At 44.9% G+C, this 16,659-nt stretch overlaps 1 protein-coding gene across 12 annotated transcripts in view; it reads right to left on the reverse strand.

Moving 5' to 3' along the window:
* The window catches only part of gramd1ba (GRAM domain containing 1Ba), an 808,348-nt gene that overhangs the window by 444,904 nt on the left and 346,785 nt on the right, over positions 1 to 16,659 (reverse strand). The window lies entirely within an intron of this gene.

Consider the following 16,659-nt stretch of genomic DNA (forward strand, 5'->3'; position numbering starts at 1 on the left):
GTCGGCCTCATTTAACAGCAACAGATCATCCATCTTTTTTATGTCACTGTTGTGCAAGTTGAACTTGAATTCAACTTCTGGAAAATTAACTTAACATTTCTTAAAGTGGGAACTCATCCTAACACTGAAATATACAGGCCGGTTCAGACACAGGTCGACTGATTTATAAATTAGATCACAACTCCCAGAATGCATTCTAGGAGTTCCATCAATCAGAACAAAACATCCAATTACTTAGCTGTTGCTATGAATTACCCCCATCTTCACAATACAGTTTGCTAGATAACTCCAGATGGATATATAGACATTATGTATATGGGATGTTAGTGAAACCCTATTGTAACTAATATTTATTTCACGACCACAGAGTAATCTATTCAAGTTCATAATTCTTGCAACAGATTGAGAGACAGAAACTAATATAAGTTTGTTAATAATGCTCCAAGGAGGAAATTAATAGAAACAAAAGTAGTTACTTGAAGTAAATATCGGTGATGTGTACACTACAACACTCCAAAGATGTGTAGTGCTCATACGGAACATTTAAACTGCATAGGATGAACAGTTGATTAATAATGACATACTTCAGTTCCTCAATATTTTACGGTCAACATTCTTTATAGCTTTCAAGAGGATGTATGAAGCCCCATGTGTCAGGACCATTAGTTTGCAATCTGTACGGTAAAGATAGAACATAGAACATTACAGCACAGTGCAGGCCCTTCGGCCCACGATGTTGCGCCATCCTGTGAAACCCCTCTAAAGTCCCTCTACACTATTCCCTTATCGTCCATATGCCTATCCAATGACCATCTGAATGCGTTTAGTGTTGGCGAGTCCACTACTGTTGCAGGCAGGGCATTCCACGCCCTTACTACTCTCTGAGTAAAGAACCTACCTCTGACATCTGTCCTATAGCTATCTCCCCTCAATTTAAAGCTATGTCCCCTCGTACTGGACATCACCATCCGAGGAAAAAGGCTCTCACTGTCCACCCTATCTACTAAACAGATCAGAAACACAGGTACAGATAATTAACTAATGCTAATAGTTTGAACAGAATTTTGACGGAGAAGCAGAAATTGAGTGGGGAGTGAGGAAGGGCAAAGTAAGATTTAGTATTAAAGCTGTAGGCTAATCAACAAAAATAATACCAAGATACTCTATCCTTTGATCAGATTTATATTTGGGACCAGGGATGACTTAAAATATTTAGTTGGAAATTTGACTCATGATCAACAAGTCTAGAGCTTAAGTTTCAAGATATCGTCGTACTCAACTGACTTTCAGGAGGTGGATGTGCTTCACCAGATTTTAGCTTAATTACCTTATTTCTACCTAATATTCATTCTCATTGGAAGCAAAACCAGGTATCTTCCAGACAGCTATTTGCACTTCATCTACAGACTATGACAAAACATAAGTGGCAACAATTGTGACAAGAGTGATTCTGCCCACCCATATTTTCAAATGGAATACTATAGGCCAGTGCATCTCAAACTATCTGATGTGGTGGACCGGCAGTTTTTTTTTTCAATGTGCCAGGGACCGGTGAGCGAAACAAGTCAATCCAGGATTACTGTCTCTTTCTTTTCTGGAAACACTCCAAGTACCGGCAGACGATGGCTCACGTACCGGCACCGGTACGCGTACCACACTTTGAGAAGCACTGCTATAGGCAATGCTGGAATGCCTGAAAATGGAGGAGAAAGAAAGCTGTTTTACTGTCACGGAAGTCACAGAATACCAGGCCAGACTCATCCCAACTAACATGAGGAGGCAGAACAGACACCAGAATTAGCAGAAATCTGAAAGTAGAGTTCTGCCTCATGAGCTTATAAATAAAACATAAGTAAGGAGAAGAAGCCTCTCCCATCTGTGCTTTTAATATGGAACAACCTCATCCTACTTGTGCCTGTTTTCTATCAGTCTCGGAGGTTACCATCTCTTTTGCCCCGATACATTTCATTCTCCGGTGTTATTTCAACACATCACAGGACTCTAACAGGCTCATTTAGACCACCGTCTAATCCACTTGCCTGTATTACAACAAACATTTAGATCACAGTTTGTTCTTTTCACCAAAAGGCTCGGTTTACACTTCATTCTGCATTTATTCCAAAGCTTTTCTACCATTGTTATATAGCCTTTTATATATATTTCACTTTTTTTAATGTTTCCTTGTCCTTGCAAAATTGTTCTTTTAAATTATTTTCCTGACACAATGTTTAAAATTTTATTGACAACATACATCAAACAGTTTTCTTTTCAGTATTTATACAAAACAACATCCGTCTCACTTTGTTTCCCAATTACCCACTGGAAAAAGACATTATAAATCAATGACATTTAGCACACAATTCTGGGACTGTCCAGTGACAGCCTTTCTTGTGCTGCCTGGCTCTACAAGAAGGGAAAGAAGTGAAAAGAATAGAACTTGTATTCATTTAGTGTCTTCTACACCCTTAGGACATCTCAAAGTGCTCTACAACCATTTAAATATCTGTTGAAAAGAAGTATTACTATAGTGTGCCAAATAAACAACTGCCAATGAGTTCCGACAGTGTGGCATTCTATCACAGCATCCAACTACATTATGTGAGCTTAATTTTCGCCATCTCCTAGAATATTAGAATTGATTTCTAACACAATGCAAATCTATATTCAAGCTTCAGATTATGCATAAAACTTTGTTCTTAATAACAAATGTAAAGCAACAATGGTTATGTTTCATTATGCAAAATTCTACGTTATTCAAAAGTTGTGTGAACTTTATATACATAGCTTGAAACCAGAATCACCACTTTTGAGACAATGGAATCAACTTGTTGAAGTGCTTAAAGACATTACTCCTGCACACTTTATATTAAAAGGATTCCACTCCAGCTAAATAAAGTTCGAAAACATGTCTCTGGTCTCATGCTTCTATCCTGCGTTTTGCACCCTCCCCAACCCCCTCATCCTATGTAACATCCAAGACATTTAAATAATTTCATAGAATGCCTAGTGCAGAAGGAGGCTACTCAGCCAATCAAGTCTGCACAAACCCTCTGAAAGAGCACCCTACCCAGGTCCCAACCCTATTCCCTGCAACCCCAACTAACTCTTGTGTCGTTGTATGCTAAGGGGCAAATTAGCGTGGAGGAACCACACACAGACACAATGACAGCATGCCCAATGCCGGAATTAAACGTGGGTACCTGGTGTTGTGAGGCATTGAAGATTTATGAGCCATGCAATAACATGAAAGATTAATGTCCAACAGGTTTGTTTCAAACACGAGCTTTCGGAGCACGGCTCCTTCTTCAGGTGAATTGTTGGTGGGGGCCGAATGTAATGCGACATGAATCCCAGATCCACCAACAAGCCTGGACTTGCAGAGGCCTACCGACTGAACTGGCTTGGGACAATTCACACCTCTTTAACCTGGAGTTACCTCTCTCTCTGCATCTTTGATGATTTGATTGCCTGCAGGTGCTCGCATTCCGGGGCATCTCTGACTGTGTCTATATAAACATTTCTGGAACAAGCCTTTCCATTCACCTGAAGAAGGAGCCGTGCTCCGAAAGCTCGTGTTTGAAACAAACCTGTTGGACTTTAACCTGGTGTTGTAAGACTTCTTACTGTGCTCACCCCAGTCCAACGCCGGCATCTCCACATCATGAAAGATTAATGTTTATTTAAGAACAGAAAACGTGTAAGTAACTTAGACAATCTCAGACAAAACATCAGCTTTAACCTGACTAAAAAGCACTACTACAAACTTTTGCTGTTGAAAAAAGAGGGGGACATTAGCAGTTTAATTACCTGAATTCAGTAGTCCCAAACATAGCTTACACGGGTTTCCTATTGCTGGGCAGTTCACAGTACTATGAGACGGTACTAAATTACTTGAACAAGTAACTAGAATAGTTTAAGTATTAAGCCTTTAAGTCACTATTCATTAACTCTTGTATCAAGAAGCTGCACTCAAAGTCCCACATTCGCCTAAACCACATATGATCTTAAAAATTAGATATTACCAGCTCAATCTTGTTATAACCTTTATTGTGCATTTACTTCATTCCAGTGATCAAAGTGTACAAGTCAAAGGTATAGTTAACAGCCAAGAGAATCATTTACTTTAATAACTGGATTTACTCCCACTTCATAACGACTGTGAGAAGTTACGGTATGGAGCTTTTGGGGGGGGGGTTCATGTCTACTTATTGGGCGTTTCAAATTTTTGCATCAAACAAAAGAAGAAAGGTAGCTATTGCTATCAATGTACAGCAAGTACAACACAAAACAAGTTATGGCATAATTGGGAACAAATAAGCAGGGACAAAATCCCCAACATGTTCCTTCCACGGATAAACGACATGTCTGCACCCAAACAGGATACAGGCAACATTATAGGCCTACATCTCACCCATAGCTACAAAACAAAATGAAAGAAGAAAACAATACCCCAAAAACCCCAGCGCTAAGGGGAAATTAACTAACTCTTACAGCGTAATTCAAACAGACATAGAGTTATAGAATCTACAACACAGAGATAGGCCCTTCGGCCCAAACTCACCCATGCCAACCAAAAAGGGCCATCTAAGCTAATCCCATTTGCGTGCATTTGGTCCATATCCTCTGAACCTTTCTATCCATGATTTGTCCAAATGCCTTTCAAATGTTGCCAATGTCCCTGCCTCAATCACTTCCTCTGGCAGATCATTCCACATACGTACCACCCGCTGTGTAAAAAAAAGTTGCTTCTCAGGTTCCCATTTATTAATTCCCTCTTAACTTAAACCTATGCATTCTAGTTCTCGATTCCCCAACCCTGGGAAAAAGACCGAGTGCATTCACCCTATCCATGCCTTTCATGATCTTACACACCTCTATAAAATCACCCCTCAGTCTCTAACTCTCCAAAGAAAAAAGTCCTAGCCTGGCCAATCTCTCCCTATAACTCAGTCGCTTGAGTTTTGGCAACAGCTTCAGTTTAATGAAATCTTTCCTATACCAAAACTGAACACAATACTCAAGGTGCGTCCTGTACAACTGCAACATAACTTCCCAACTTCAATATCCAATGCCTTGACTGATGAAGGCCAGCATGCCAATGGCCTTCTTTACTACCCTATCTACCTGTGACTCCGCCTTTAGTGGACCGTGCACCTGAACTCCAAGGTCCCTATATTCTATGATACTCCTTAAGGTCCTACCATTCAGCATGAAAGTCCTACCTTGATTTGGCTTTCCAAAATGCAACACCTTACACTTATCTGTATTGAACTCCATTTGTAATTTCTTGGCCCATTTCCCCAGCTGATCAAGATCCTGCTGTGATTTTCATAACCTTCCCCTATACCACCTATTTTAGTGTCATCTGCAAATTTTCTGATCATGTCTTGTACATTCTCATCCAAATTATTGATATAGATAACAAATCGCAATGGGCCCAGCACTGACCCCTGAAGCACACCAAGACACAGGCCTCCAGTCCAACACGCATCCTTCCACCTGCTTCCTACTATCAAGCCAATTGTATATCCAATTTGTCTCCCTGGATTCCATGTGATCTAGACTTCCAGAGCAGCCGACCATGTGGAACTTTATCAAAGGCCTCACTGAAGTCCATATATACTACGTCTATCGTCCTGCCCTCATCAACCTTCCTGGTCACTTCATCAAAGCACTCTAACAAGTAGGTTTACATTAACACTGCTGTGAAGTTATTGTGAAAAGCCCGTCGTCGCCACATTCCGCCACACTTGTTCAGGTACACAGAGTGAGAATTCAGAATTTCCAATTCACCTAACAAGCACGTCTTTCGGAACTTGTGGGAGGAAACCGGAGCACCCGGAGGAAACCCACGCAGACATGGGGAGAACGTTTTTAAAGGTCTCCCAATTGCCGGAGGTCCCTTTGCCCTCAAACAAGTTACTCCAATTAACCCTTGCAAGCTCCTGTCTAATTCCATCAAATTTTGCCTCGCCCTAATTCAGAACTTGCACTTCTCCAGATCCAGAGCGGAACAGGCAGCCAACCCTTACTTCGAGACAAAGAGAGAACCAGGCACAACCAAACCTTGATACTCAGCATAGAATCTCCGATAGAAAAAGTTAAAAGAGCCAAGAACAAGATCCAAACTTCCATCAAAGGACAAAACAGATGACAGGACCACCAGAACCAGTACCACCATCAGAGGGCAAATGTTATCATGGGACCAAAGACCAAAATGAATATAAACTTGTCCCAATCATAAACCATCCCCCCCACCCCCACTAGACCTTCAAAAAGGAGGATTTGGTCACCCAAAAGCCTACGTATATCCACATATGAGTGTCCATAACACCAGGACTCACCATCCAAGACCATTACAACGCTCCCTCAGAAGCTAGGAGCTTTAACAAGCACTGTGTGCCCATCATCAGTCTACTCTTTTACTAAAATCCCCACAAGTTTCAGAATATATCTCCCAAAAGAAACAAATGCAGTATTACCAACATAGAACAATCTTCCATTTTATGCATATGGCTTATGATGCAACCATTAAGGAGTCATAAACTTAATGTGTTGCAATCCATTTCTTCATCACTCCTAAATGCAATCACTTTATCGATAAAACATATTTTTAAATGAGGAAGTGTCATGGTGCTGTGAGTCTTGTGGATAAGGTCAGCTTCTAAATTAAATTTCAAGTGCGATAACCTGTGGGTGAGATCGTCTGATGGTGCACATCGGCGCAATCTTCCATTCCCGCTGATAGCAGACCCCTGAGCGGGTGGGATGAATTCATTAGTAAATCTCAGTGACAGCGACTGGACCAGAAGATCACACTGCCGGTCAACAGTGGGCCACCTCCCACTGTCACGGGGAGGCTAGAGAGTCTCATCCTTAATGTTCACTTCAATGGTTGGGACAAATAATTTTTTTTAAAATTCAAAATACGCAATTATTATTTTTCCAATTAAGGGGCAATTTAGCATGGACAAACCACCTAACCGGCACATCTTTGGGTTGTGGGGGTGAAACCCACAGATGTGCGGGTTAGGTGGATTGGCCATGCTAAATTGCCCTTAGTGTCCTAAAAAATAAGGTTAATGGGGGGGTTGTTGGGTTACTGGAATAGGATGGATACGTTGGCTTGTAGGGTGATCATTGCTCGGCACAACATCGAGGGCCGAAGGGCCTGTTCTGTGCTGTACTGTTCTATGTTCTATGAATGGGGAGAATGTGCGGTTGGGACAAATAAGAGGTGCATTCAAGTATTCCATACATGTACATACATAATTACTCAGTTCTCATTTCACAATCAAGAATTGTCTACAGCAACGATCACATTTGGTGACCCACCATACTGCACAACAAATTCTCAATTGCACTCAAGCCACCAGGTAGAATGAACCACTATGAAGGTGAAGTTGTTCCCAGTGAATGCAGATTGTCAGCCAGGTCAGCCTCACACACATATGGCTAGATCAGTACTGTGGCATTCTCTCAGGTCTGTCATGTTGTCATCCTCTCAACCATGGACTGACAGGACCTCCGATGGTGGTGATGTGCTGAGCGGTCGCACAAAAGGTGGCTCTCCCTTGGGAACTTCAACTTAGGCCCTTTTAACCCGTAAACTGGATGCCCAAATAACAAAAAAAAACCTCACCCTCACCCTAAACTAAAACCCATCTGGGGAAATGAGTTGAAACCAGCCACAGAGCTGGAAAAATAGCAAGAGTAAAAGTTGGGAGTAGATCCAGACCTCAGAATGAATAGACACATGGAGCTAAGCGGAACAAAGCATGGCGGACCGAGTGTGATCGCCAATGTGAATGCCAGCCTATCCACCGACGGAGCGGAAGTGCTTCAAAAATACAGGAACTCCATTAAGGGGAACCTCATGCCAGCTTTGTGTTCAGTCATAAAAATTGTTTTGGTACACTTCAAAGAAGGGCTGGAAAGAACTGAGTGGAGACTGGAGACCCAGGAGGCGTCAGAGCAGGACTTGGAGAAAGCGGCCACTGACCAGAGGAATCGGATCGTCTCACTCAAGCAGGGTTGCAAGTGGCAAGGTTGGTAACAATCCAGAAAGTGTTCAAGGGGCAGTTGGAAGATCAGAAGGATAGGTCCCGCCGCCAGAACCTAACAATTGTCGGGTGACCCGAGGGCACAGAGGGCAGAAACCTGACGGAGTACGTCGCGCAGATGCTCGGTAAGCTGGTCGGAGGGGAAGTCAGCGCCAAACCTCAGAGGCAGACCAGATCCATAGAACGCTCCGGCAAAGGCCCAAAGCAGGAGAATCACCATGGACGATCATAGCAAAGCTCCATAAATTCCACGATGAAGAACGGGTGCTGAACTGGGCGAGGAGCATGCGGTCGTGTAGACAATCCGTATCTACCAAGACATTGGGACCGACCGCCAAGCTCTGGGCTGAGTTCAATGGGGCCAAGACGGCTTTATTCAAAAGCAAGTTGCGGATTGGAATGATGTACCTGGCGAAACTCTGGGTAACCTACGGCAACAAAGAACATTATTTTAACATGCTGGAGGATGCAAATGAGTTCATCCAGAAAAATGGGCTGGAAAGACAGCAATTGTGGACATCCAAGAACTATTCAATTTGATTTGATTTGATTTATTGTCACGTGTAGCGAAGTACAGTTAAAAGTATTTTTATGCAGCAATGGAACATACACAGTATGTACATAGTAGACAAAAAAAAAGAATAATCAACAGAGTACATTGACAAATGGTACATCGACAAATAGTGATTGGTTATAGTGCGGAACAAGAGGCCAAACAAAGCAAATACAAGAGCAGCATGGAACGTTGTGAATAGTGTTCTTACAGGAAACAGATCAGTCCGAGGGAGAGTCGTTGAGGAGTCTAGTAGCTATGGAGAAGAAGCTGTTCCTATGTCTGGATAGGTCTTCAGACTTCTGTATCATCTGCCTGATGGAAGGATATGAAAGAAAACAAAGCCTCGGTGGAAGGGGCCTCTGATAATGCTGTCGGCTTTCCTGAGACAGCGGGAGGTGTCGACAGAATCAATGTGCGGGTGGCAAGCTTGTGTAATGTGTTGGGTTGAGTTCACCGCACTCTGCAGTTTCTTGCAATCTTGGGCCGCGCAGTTGCATATCAAGCTGTGATGCTGCTGTTCTCCAGGGCACATCTATAGAAGTTTGAGAGAGTCGATGCAGACATGCTGAATGTCTTTAGCTTCCGTAGGAAGTAGAGACGTTGTTGGGCTTTCCTGACTGTTGCAACAATGTGAGTGGACCAGGGCAGACTGTTAGTGATGGGAACCCCCCAGAAACGTAAAACTATCGACCATCTCAACTTCGGATCCATTGATGCAGACAGAGGAGTGTATCGTGCTACGCTTCCTGAAGTCGATGATCAGTTGCTTGGTCTTTCCGACATTTAGAGAGGTTGTTTTCGGTACACCATGCAACCAAGTGATTTATCTCGCTTCTGTAGTCTGATTCGTCGTTGTTTGAGATACGATCCACCACAGTCGCGTCATCCGCAAACGTATAAATTGAGTTGGAGTTAAATATTGCCACAGTTAGTTTTCTGGACAAACCACTTGCACGACCGAGGACGAGGGAGTGAAAGCTGAGGTACACCACAATGAGAAGGGGGAAGAGAGAGAACAAAATGGGCTGAGGGTGCTGTTCCGGGGGTGGGGAAGAGAGAGAAGTACGCTGGTGAATACGCTAGTGTACAGAAGTAAGGGCAGCACATCTCCTGAAAGGGAGGGAGAGCCTGTCAGAAGCAGGTGGCAAGACAATGGACTTGGGGTGGGGAGAGAGAGAGAGAGATAGAGAGAGAGAGAGAGAGAGAGAGAGAGAGAGAGAGAGAGAGAGAGAGAGAGAGAGAGAGAGAGAGAGAGAGAGAGAGAGAGAGAGAGAGAGGGGGGGAGGCAACAGGAGTACAGGGAGACAGAAGAAGGAACGGCAAAGGTAGGGGGGGTGCGGATTGTGTTGTTCCTCGTGTCTTAATAAAGCTCGCAGTCTCAAGTGTGGAGAAGATGCTTTATTGTGGGTTTGTTCAGTTTCCAGAGCTCGACCTAGAACTACCTTCCAGTGCTAACTACCAGCTTTGCCTCCTGTGTCCTGCTTATCAGCCCGCCTGCTGTGAAGAGTGTCTTCCACTTCCTGTCCTGATCTATTTATATGGCTCTCCCGTGCTCCCTCTAGTGGTCGCTCAGTTGTGTTGCATCTGGTTAACTTGTGATCACCACATCCCCCTTTTTCTCTTAACATATTTTCTGAACATCGTTAAAGAAAATTGTACATCCTGTCCCAGTGTATTTATAGCTCTCCCGCTCGTGTTTGCTCTGTTGTTTTGTATCTGGTCAATCTACGATCACCACATCCCCCTTTTTCTCATTACATAGTTTCTGTACATCATTAAAGAAATTTTATACAAAACAGTAACTTATGATATGCGTATCTATACAAGTGATGATGCTATTGCCTTAGTTAACAAAGCCAATGTATTTATATGTCCAATCTTAATAAAAACATTTATGAGTCCAAACTTGATGAATTTGTTCAGAGCTTTTTTTTTTTTTTTTTTGTTGTTGATGACGTGGTGATATTGATATTGCAAGTCCGCTGTTAATGTTGTTGGTGTTCCTTGTTATCTTAAGTACCCAATGCGTCATCCCGAGGTGTCTGCATGGTCACATCACTGATGTTGACTGGCATGGACTTTTTTTTTTTTTCTGTGCTTGTGGTGTTGATTTATTGTCTCATCCGCCTTGGATGCTGGTGTGCTTGCTCGTTCTGGAGCAGACGTGTGTTTATGCGATTCGTCGTCATCCCATGACATGTTTGTAGTCTTGTCATCGTTTTGCCATGCGCTGTGGCATTGTCCGTCATGTGCCAAGTAGTTCCATTGTGTACAAGTCGTTGTTTCATTGCTGTTGTTTCTGTCGTTCTTGTTTTTGTTGTTTTCGTTGCCGTACTTGTCGCTGTTTTTGTCGTTTCCGTCTTTGGTGTTGGCACTGTCGTTGTTCCTGACTTTGTTGTTCTCGTTGCCGGTCTTGGTGCTGTTTTTGTCGTTTCTGTCTTTGGTGTTGTCGCTATCTTTGTTCCTGACTTTGTTGTGTTTGTTGCCATTCTTGTTGTTTCTGTCCCTGTCGTTGTCGCTATCTTTGTGCCTGACGTTGTTGTTTGTCTTGTTGCGCTTCATGTTGCTTTTATTCTTGCTGTTGTCATTCTCGTTTCTGCTGTGCTTCTTGCTATCGTTGTTTGTCTTGTCGCGCTTCATGTCGCTTTTCTTCTTGCTGTTGTCGTTCTCGTTTCTGCTGTGCTTCTTGCTATTGTTGTTTGTCTTGTCGCGCTTCATGTTGCTTTTCTTCTTGCTGTTGTCGTTCTTGTTTCTGCTGTGCTTCTTGCTATTGTTGTTGGTCTTGTCGCGCTTCATGTTGTTTTTGTTCTTGCTGTGTTTCTTTTGACTTTTGTTTTTCTTGTTATACTCTGTGAGTGTCCCGAGTGGATAATTTGAGTCATTGAGCATTCCGTCTTGCGAGTGGTGCGAATGATCTGATGTTGCATCGGTGCAGGTGACATCAATCAGTTGTGGAGAATTGGATTCCGCATCTTTGCTTTCTTGGTGCTCGTCTTCCGGAGTCAAAGTCTTCTTGATTACATTTGACGCGGTGTCTGTGGACTCTCGGCGCTCCTCTTCTGGAGTCCAAATCTGCATGATTTCAGCTGACGTGGTTTCTCTAGACACTTGGTGCTCCGCTTCTGGAGTTAAAATCTTCATGATTTCTGTTGATGTTATCTCACTGGACTCCAGGTGCTCCTCTTCTGGAGTCAAAATCTGCATGGTGTCTTTTTGTTTGATGTCTCTGGACTCCAGGTGCTCCTCTTCTGGAGTCAGAATCTGCATGGTTTCTTTCGGCATTGTCTCTGTGGACTCCAGGTGCTCCTCTTCTGGAGTCAAAATCTGCATGTTTTCTTTCGGCATCGTCTCTCTGGACTGTTGGGTGGCCCGACTCTGTGCTTCTGTACAGACAAGCTGAGAACTGTCAGTCTCACTGTGATCCTGTATGTCGAGTGCGAGCACCTTGTCACTGTTTTCGCTCTGTGCTTCGGTACAGACAAGCTGAGAACTGTCAGTCTCACTGTGATCCTGTACGTTGAGTGTGATCACCTTGTCACTGTCTTCGCATGCAGTGGGCAGAGGTGCATTGTCTTCTTCTTGTTCCTGTGAGCGTGTTGGACTTTCATAGTCCGCTCTTTCTTCTTGTTCCTGTGAGCGTGTTGGACTTTCATAGTCTGCTCTTTCTTCTTGTTCCTGTGAGCGTGTTGGACTTTCATAGTCCGCTCTTTCTTCTTGTTCCTGTGAGCTTGGTAGACTTTCATAGTCTGCTTGCGGTTGCTCAGGTACAGCGGGTTTACCTTCATGGTCTTGTTCATGCTTGGTGTCCGCCCGGGAGTGTTTGCTTGCATCCCTGTTGGCGTCTTTCATCACCCGCACTGTGGAGCCTGTCATCGCTCGCTCCGTGGAGTCTTCCTGTGCTCTCTGTGTGGCGTCGTCTTCGTCTTGGGTATTGCTGTCATCCAATGTATCGACGAGCTGCCATGGCACCATGGTGTTGGATTCATCCACCATGAGTAGAGTCGTGTTGAGCTTTGCAACGGTGTCGCTGATGCTGTGATCAGCATGTCCAAATAACTCCTCCATGTCTGAGTAGTATTCTTTGAAACCCATTTCATCTTCGTTGGCTTCTTCTACCACGAGTTGATTCGTGTTGAACTTTGCGACCGTGTCGCTGATGCTGTGATAAGCATATCCGACTGACTCAGCTGTGTCTGAGTAGTATTCTCCGAAAACCAAATCATCCTGGTTGGATTCTTCTACCACGAGTTGATTCATGTTGAACTTTGCGACCGTGTCGCTGATGCTGTGATAAGCATATCCGACTGACCCAGTCAGGTCTGAGAGGTAATCGTCGAAAAACAAATCATCTTTTGTTGTTTCGGAATTCTTTTTGTTCGCTTCACTGTGTGTGGTGAAGGCAGCTTTTTCCAAGGTTTTGTGCAAGTTGTTTTTCACTGTTGGTTTAAGTTCAGGCGTTTTTCTGTGTTCTGAGGCAAGAAAATTTGGTTTTACCACTTTAAGTGTCTTGTTTTCAATTTTCGGGCATTTCCCTTTTAAGTGGGCGTGGTCAGGATTCTCAGACGTCATGACGTCACGCGTAGGAACGACTTGCACATGCGCAAGTCGGCTTTCTTTCCTTGTGCGGTTCGGTGTCCATTGCGCATGCGCGGCTTGCGCATGCGCATGACGGTCCGCGACGAAGACTTTTTTTGACTGCGCATGCGCGGCTTGCGCATGCGCATAACGATCGGCGCCGCGATCTTTTGTAAACTGCGCATGCGCGACTTCCGGTTCCGGCGCACGCGCGACTTCCGGTTCCGGAGCATGCGCAACTTCCGGTTCCGGCGCATGCGCAGACGCGATTTGTAGTTCTTTGCTTACCAGAGACTGCAAAATGTGCTCCGACGCCATTTTATCGCGGATTTCAGCGTTTTTTCTTTCTAAAAGTTGTAAGTTACCTTTTCTTTCCGATCTGGACTGGATTTCAGCGTTTTGGCTTTGTGAGAAATTCTTTTTATTTCTTCTTTTTGATCTGTACTTTTCATTCGCGATTTCTTGCTCTTTTCGTGATTTTTTAAGTCTTGCATCACTCAGTCTCTGTGCAGGTTGGACTGTGAGCATGCCTTGCTGTTCAAATTTCTCACAGTACTCTTCAAATTTGTTTAGTAACGTTTGTAAGCTGTTCCTGTCTTCACCTTTTGAGTGTTTAAATCCATTATACACTTTCTTATTGACAGGCCCTTCGATGAGAATTGCTATTTTAATTTTGTCTGAGGCGTCTGCTACATCATTAGCTATGAGATAAAAATCGAACATTTGTTTGAACCTTTTCCAGACATTTCTTACATTACCAGTCGTGTCCAGCTGAGGTGGGTATCCATGCCACATCCTCGAATTAGCGATGTCTTCCCCAGTCAAATGTCCAGTAGGAGATTTCCATGCCATTTTGTGCTTTCTGTATCTGCAGCTGAGTTGTCCTGTCGTAAGCGTCTGAAATCACTCCTAGGTACCATGTGTTGTTCCTCGTGTCTTAATAAAGCTCGCAGTCTCAAGTGTGGAGAAGATGCTTTATTGTGGGTTTGTTCAGTTTCCAGAGCTCGACCTAGAACTACCTTCCAGTGCTAACTACCAGCTTTGCCTCCTGTGTCCTGCTTATCAGCCCGCCTGCTGTGAAGAGTGTCTTCCACTTCCTGTCCTGATCTATTTATATGGCTCTCCCGTGCTCCCTCTAGTGGTCGCTCAGTTGTGTTGCATCTGGTTAACTTGTGATCACCACACGGATTAGAATGCTGGTTACAACAAGTCGCAAATGAGGACGGCTGGTACAAAGAAGAAACCGCCGGCAATCTTGGATGGCCCACAAACAGAGAAATAACGCGCCATGCAGGGGCATGTCCACGTGGTGATAAGTATGGCTGGCCCCGCAGGAAGGTGGGGGAACAGAAAGCCCCATCGGAATAGTCACCTGGAACATCAGGGGACTCAACAGCCTGGTGAAAAGATCCAGAGTCTTCGCCCATTTGAAGACATGCTGCGGAATTCTCCGTCGGCGCAATCCTCCAGGCCACTGGCAGGGCACCCATGCCCACAAGTTTCCCGACGCATGGGATGGCCACAACCGGAAACCCCATTGGCCGACTGTGAAAACGGAGTCTCCCGCTGTCGACGGAGACGTGCTGTGCAGGAAAACGTGGCTGGCAGACCGGAGAATCCTGACGATTATCTTCCTACAGGAGACACCAACTGAGAGAGAAGGACCGACTGAGGGTAAGAAAGAGCTGGATAGGACAGATCTGCCAAGCATGCTACATGACAAGGGCCGAGGGGTGGACATACTGTTTAGTAAAAGGACGACCTTTCCAGCAGCGCATACAGTGATGGACCTGGGGGGAACGGTATGTAATGGTCAGCAGTGTCCTGGAAGGGGCACCGGTGATATTTGTGAATATATATGCCCCTAACTGGGATGATGCAGACTTCATCCAAAAAAAATGCAGAAATCCAGGACCTAAACTCCCACCAACTCATCATGGGGGATACGTCAACTGTGTACAAGACCCAAGGACAGACAAATCCATCCCCAGGTCAAGGACACAATCGATGACGGCAGATGGTAGAGGAACACCTTTTGGAGCAAATGGGAGGTGGACCCGTGGAGGTTCAATCACCCGAGGGAGAAAGAGTTTGCCTTCTTCTCCAAAGTCCACAAAGTATACTCATGCATCGGTGCTTCCAAGGGTGGTAGGGGCGGAATACTCTGCAATACTATTCTCTTCGACCATGCACTACACGACGTGGATGTGACGTTGGAGACGGGCCGAAACCTGCATCCCCATGGGGGCTACCACAGCCCACCTTGCCAACAAGGTGTCCTGTGAAAAAATGTCACATGCCATCAATGGGTATGTAATCTGCAATCAGAATGGGGAGGCCTCCCCCTCCACATTCTGGGAGGCACTGGAGGCGGTGATAAGGGGGTAAATAACACCTTCTAGAGCACTTAGAGATAGGAAGGAAAGGACGGCTAGGCAACAGCTGACTGACTCCATATTGGGGGTGGATCGGCAGTACTCCACAGCCCCAACCGTAGAACTAGTGGAAGAGATTTTTAAAAATCTACAATTGGAATTTGACCTGCCCTCTACCAGGAAAGCAGTGCACCAACTCCGCCAGACCTTTTATGAACACTGAGACAAGGCCAGCCGCCTGCTGGCTCAGCAGTTGAGAAAGCAAGCAGCCACAAGGGAGATAGCACAGGTCACGGACAGAAGGGTAAGCTATTCACACCTTTTACCAGGAGCTGTACACCTCAGAGCCCCTGGAGGGGGACTCAAAGATTAAATGGTTTCTCGACGGGCAGGACTTACCAACTTATGGGAGGAAAAGAAGCAGGGACTGGAAGCACCACTGGAATTGGGAGAAGTCATGGAGAGCATCAACTCCATATAGTCAGGGAAGACACCAGGTCATGATGGATTCCAGGTGCACCTCTATAAAATATTTGCAGCTGTACTGGCCCCGCACCTGTGGAAAATGTTCAATAAATCGTTATCGGCAGAACCTTGCCGCCCGTGCTGGCATACGAAGGCGACTGGAGAGTTGTGTACCAGAGGTAGTCACAGAGGTTCAGATGGGCTTTGTCAAGGGCAGACATCTGACGGCAAACATCAGACGTCTGCTGAAAGTGACTATGACCCCACCCATGGATCATCTCACACGACGCAGTGTCTGGAGATACTGGAATGACTTGGGTTTGGGCCTGGGTTCACTTCATGGGTGAAACTACTGTACTCCGATGGCGAGCGTACGGACAAGCACCAGCAGCTCTGAATACTTCCAGCTGTACAAAGCCATGAGATAGGTGCCCATTGTCCTCTCTGCTATTTGCTCAGACAATCGAGCCACTTATTGCCCCTTGAGCGGCAAAGGGGTGGAGAGGCAATCAACGGGCAGGCAGGGAGTATATAGTCTCACTTTACATGGCTAACCTGGGGCAGAATTCTCCGACCCCCGCCCCCGCCGTGTCCCGAATTCTTGGCCCTCCGAGATTCAGCGGGG

Source organism: Scyliorhinus canicula, chromosome 19 (genome assembly GCF_902713615.1).
Source record: "Scyliorhinus canicula chromosome 19, sScyCan1.1, whole genome shotgun sequence".
Lineage (NCBI taxonomy): Eukaryota > Metazoa > Chordata > Chondrichthyes > Carcharhiniformes > Scyliorhinidae > Scyliorhinus > Scyliorhinus canicula.